Source organism: Lathyrus oleraceus, chromosome 2 (assembly GCF_024323335.1).
Source record: "Lathyrus oleraceus cultivar Zhongwan6 chromosome 2, CAAS_Psat_ZW6_1.0, whole genome shotgun sequence".
In the NCBI taxonomy this organism is placed as follows: Eukaryota; Viridiplantae; Streptophyta; class Magnoliopsida; order Fabales; family Fabaceae; genus Lathyrus; species Lathyrus oleraceus.
The window spans coordinates 265,127,900-265,133,078 of record NC_066580.1 but is presented as its reverse complement, the minus strand read 5'-3'; the positions used below and the strand labels follow the sequence as shown (position 1 = coordinate 265,133,078).

General features: G+C 35.0%; 1 long non-coding RNA gene across 1 annotated transcript; it reads left to right on the top strand.

The window, feature by feature from the left end:
- The first annotated feature begins 2,635 nt into the window (after window positions 1–2,635).
- Window positions 2,636–4,752, top strand: LOC127119097 (uncharacterized). Its single transcript, XR_007802621.1, has 2 exons — window positions 2,636–3,116; window positions 4,438–4,752. It is a non-coding gene; the product is annotated as an uncharacterized LOC127119097 (long non-coding RNA).
- The last annotated feature ends 427 nt before the right edge of the window (window positions 4,753–5,179 follow it).

The window sequence follows — 5,179 nt, the reverse complement described above, 5'->3', positions numbered from 1 at the left end:
TCGACCACATCTCCTACTCTCTAAAGAATCTGAAACAAACTAATGAAATGCAAGGTAAGCTTCTTAGACTTGCACGACCAACACCAGTTACAAGAGTAACTCTCAGGAACACATGATCTCCCTCTTGGATCTCAAGTGTTTTCCTCCTCTTGTCATGATAGCTCTTCTGACGACTTTGCAAAGCTTTCATCTTTTCTTGGATCATCTTGATCTTCTTAGTAGTCCGTTGAACCATCTCAGATCCAAGCACAACATTCTCACCCGAATCATACCAACACAAAGGTGTCCTACACCTTTTACCAAAGCCTCAGACAACATAATTCCAATACTATAATGGAAACTATTGTAGTAGGTGAACTCAACCAACATAAGTAATTGTCCCAGTTACCTCTCAGCTCCAAAACACACGCTCTCAACAAATCCTCCAAAGACTGAATAGTCCTCTCTGTATGACCATATGTCTGCAGATGATAAGTATAACTAAACTTCAGCTTAGTAACCACGACTTCCTGCAAACTCTGGCAAAATCTTGATGTGAATCTCATATCCCTATCTAACACAATACTCTACGGGATACCATGCAAGCTAAAACCTTGTTAATATAGAACTCAGATAACTTCTGCAAAGGATACCAGATCTTAATCGATATGAAATGAGCTGATTTAGTCAATGTATCAACAATAACCCAGATGGAATCACATACTTTTTTCTTCTTCGGAAAACTCGTTACAAAATCCGTGGAAATGTTATCCCACTTATGTCGCGCTAGACAAATGTTCGAGCGCATCGCACACTCGAGGATACAACAAAGTCACCATCGAACTTTATTTATTCCAAATGAAAGGGAATATATCTATAAAACCCATGGGAAGAGAAGGCAGGGTAAGAAAGTCGGTTAAATGAGGGGAAGGTATTAACACACCTCACATCCAATGTACTCAACAAGAACCATTTTGGTTGTTCTTTGCATGGATGGGTGTTACTATCTAAAGGTTACTTACGAATGAGAAAAAGGGAGAAAAAATAAGTTTATAATTAATGTGCTCGCCAAGGATTCGAACCCTCGTGCCTACGTATCCTCATAGTGCAATAAGAAAATAAGAGCTTCGTAGTTCGTGCTATAAAATACGGATGTGTTGGTTATTTTTATTAAACAATGTTAACATTCGTGTTCTAGAAGTTAAAAGTTGCTTGTATGCCCGTGCATGGGAGACTTAAGCATTTTTTTGTTTGCGATAGAATGGATGCGTTTGGGTCACGCTCTAGCAGTTAAGCGTAGCTTGTATGCTCGCACATGGGAGGCTTAAGTATTGTTCAGGTTGTGATAGAAAATAATGACATGCCCTTTGTGAAAATGTTTTGGAATGCCCTAAGGCGAGAAGTGAATTTGATGTGTTTTGATTGATATTAGTTTTGAAAAGATTGACTTGATTTGAATTATACTAAAGACTATGATCGGAGGCAAATACTTTGAATATTTGGGGCCTACGTCCTGTATTCAAAGATACTCAGAATAAGGATATGAATAATCCCTCTCATTGTTCTGCATTGCTTGAGGCTCATGGCGTACAATTTCAAATTGTATTTTGAAGTGTTTTTTAGTTTATTTACAAAAATGATTTTAGTCTTAAATGGACAAGGAAAGAAAATGATGGAGTCCAACAAATGTCAATGCCTTGATGTCTTGATGTCTAATCTGTCTGCAGTGTCTATGGGGAAGAGGACTTGTCACTTAGTCGATTTGCGTTGCACTAAAGTCTATGAGTGAATGTGAATACTTTGAATAACTAGGGCTTACGCCCCGTATATAAAGATACTCATAACAAGGATAGTAATAATCCTTCTCATTCTTCTCCACTAGTTAAGGCTCATGGCGCATAATTCGAATCGTAACTAACAAGTTGTTGAAGAAGATTCTCTTTGTTGTGCTTGATGTTCATAGTCTTCACAGTCTTGTAAGATGTCTTGAGCCTGTGTTGTCCAGTGTAGTGCAAGCATAGAGGACTAATCCTATCAAGTGATCAAGAGGCTTTTGATCACTTAATTGGATGGGGGAATCATACATGTCAAAGAACCATTTGATCAAGGACAACTTTGATCAATTAGTCAATCTGGGATAAGATCAAACTATGAACAAGCACATTGATTTAAAGCCTAAAAACCCCGAGGGGATCAAAATACTATCATGCTTAATTCTAAAAATAAATCTAAAATTAAAATGAACATGTGTATTATTTTATAACAATTCTAAATTGGAAATTGTATCCTAAAAATTAAAGATTAATCTCTAACTAATGTTGCATCATTTTTATTATTTATTAAAATGGATTAAATAATCAAAATCTAAAATCTAAGTATCTTTCTTTTTGTATATATTTTTTCAAAACACCTTTCATGTCAAAATAATGTGAGAAACAAGGTGTTAAGATCCATTAAAAAAATAAAATGATAAAAAAAACTATAAAACAAAATAAAAAAGAAAACAAGTAAGGGTACAGTGGTAAAAGGGTGTATGGCCAAGTAATGGGCACTACTGGGCTTAACACAGAAAGCCCAAGGTGACATTTTTTTGCTTGCAATCATAGTGGGGTGTATTGTACTATGATGTGGTGTAGCATGCAAAGGTCACTTGGGCCAAGGACAACATGCCCAAACTCGAAACCAAAATACTGAAGAGTGCAAGCTCATTCTCAAGTCATCTATGTTCCTCATTCAAACGTGTAACTTGCTTCTCCTGACCTAACATACTCTGCCGCACCAGAAATAGCCTCCGGAGGAGGTCCATTCACGTCCATTCATACATCAAAGTGTTTGTCTCTTGTTCTTCTTTCATAATACATCATCCATTTTTACCTAATCGTCCTCCATAATCTAAATCGAAGCAAAAGGAAGAAAAACCCTAAAACTACAAATTGCAATTAAACAATGAAGGAAAAATAATTTGAGCCTAAACCTTAGGGGTTTGTCTCCCAAGGACGACCTCTACATTTTGGTAAGGAGATTTAAGCGAGGAGATAAAGTTTAACCAACCTACGAGACTGAGATGCGTCCTGGTGCTCGTTGCAAATGGTGAAGGTGATGATGGAGCAAGAATTCTAGAGACTCCAGAGTCAATGGTTTTGAATTCCATTTTCCTTTAACTACCTTCTTCTTCTTCTCCTTCTATAGCTGCATTCTCAAAGAAATTGAATTATACTGAGTGAGGTTTTGATTTCTGCGAATTCTATGATGAGGTGATGGTTGAGAAAGATTTATGAGCCAATGATTGGAGATAATTGAATAATGTGTGAAAAATGATTGAATGTCCATGAATCTGAGTTTGAATATGTAACTGATTAGGGTAGCTCAGGTAGCTCTGTTAGGGCAGGATTTAGGTCACTTAACATTCATAGTGTCACTTTGTTAACTTTTAGCAATTCTGTAAAAATTGTTAGCTTCTGTTAAGTTAGTTGTTAATTGAAATTGATTAGTTAGATGAACTAAAGTTAGTTATTAGAAGGTGTTGAGTTTATGATGTGTTCACCGTTAAGTTTGGATGGAATGAGTCAGTTTTAAGATTAGTTAAGGGAGACATTTGAATTAATACAATAGCTAAAGTTAGTTCTATTGTAAAAAGAGTTAACACCTCTTAGAGTTATTTGGTTTCGAGTTCGGTTCAAATGTTTGTTAGCATGTATTGGCATTAGTGTTGGTTGAACGTGTTTCGAAACTTTACAATTGGTTAATTGTTACTTTGTTAATAAGTTAGTGAATTGTAGAGTTTTGAAAGAGAAGTGTTAGAGATGATAGTTTGGATAAGATTCATTATAATGTGCTCAATAATGGAAATGTTAGGAAATTAAAATAGTAGAAGCATTAGTTGATTTTGATATTAGTTAGCTAAGGGTTTGAACTTGAGGTTAACTAGTTATGGCTAACGAACACTAAATATTAGACACATTGTCTGGATGCTAGAATTTGAGACTAGGTTCTATGAACAAGTTATTATGATTAATTGTGTAGTGGAATTGACAGTTTCAAATTGTTAGAATTGTGTTAGGGTTAATTATGTTAAAGTGTTAGTGTAACATGGTTGTTAGTGTTATTAGTTTTGAAATGAAACATCAACTGTTAGTTTGTTCTCTGCTGACATTTAAAGTTAGCTGATGTTAGTATTGAATTGGGATTGTTAATGTAAAGTGTCATATAGTAGTTTAGAGATTATGCAAGTTATTATGGTAATGGAATGTCACATGATGATTGCTATAAATAAGTTAGCATGATTTGTGAACTGAATTGAGATATGCTAAGTTTGGTTTTGTGAATGATTCGTTTCTTGGTTTTTGGCATAGTTTGCATTATGTATGCATATGTGTCATGGTTGGTGTTTGATGTGATAACTATGCTTGAATATTATGCTAGCTTTATGAACTTGAATTGTTGGTTTGTTTGATGCAGGGCCATTACTAATTTGGTGGAGTGATCATGGCTTGAAAAGGTATCATTAAAGAATGGCACACAAAATTGGTATGGCATGGGAGCATGGCACCAAAGCATGAAGAATCTTGAAGTTATAGGAGTGAAATGAGTTGGCTTGTAAATGAGGAATTATGGGTAAGGATTAGAAATAGTAGTTGACTTTGGTCAACTGTTTGACCAAAAACTCAACAATTGACCAAAGTCAAATGTTAGGTCAACATGTGATAACTTGTATGGAATTTTGTGATTTTGTATTCCTTATAAGGTGACTTGAATGTAAAAGGCCTTTTTGTATGAATTGCGTTTATACTACAAGTATTCCCTCCCTAATTTAAATTTGAATGAACATTTGAAACTAAATGATCTTGACCTCTTGGGTGACACATCATGAACCAAACAAGAATCCAAAATGATCACCACATGAGATTGCTAAATAAAAATGGTTAACCAAGGATATGTCTTAAAACTGATCAGGGGTCTAAAACCAAAGATTCGGGGTTAATATGAAAACTTGACTCAAGAATCAAGATCAATCCACAATGTTGCATCCATAATTAGAATGTCTAGACAAACCAATATCGCCATAAGCTTGCAAATTCCACCTAAATATCTTGTAACAAGAAGTCTTTGAATCCAATGATGTAATTTGAAAAATGCTACTATAAATGAATGGTTAGATTGTATGAAATTTTGCATATGATATAAGCAATAAGCTAGATAA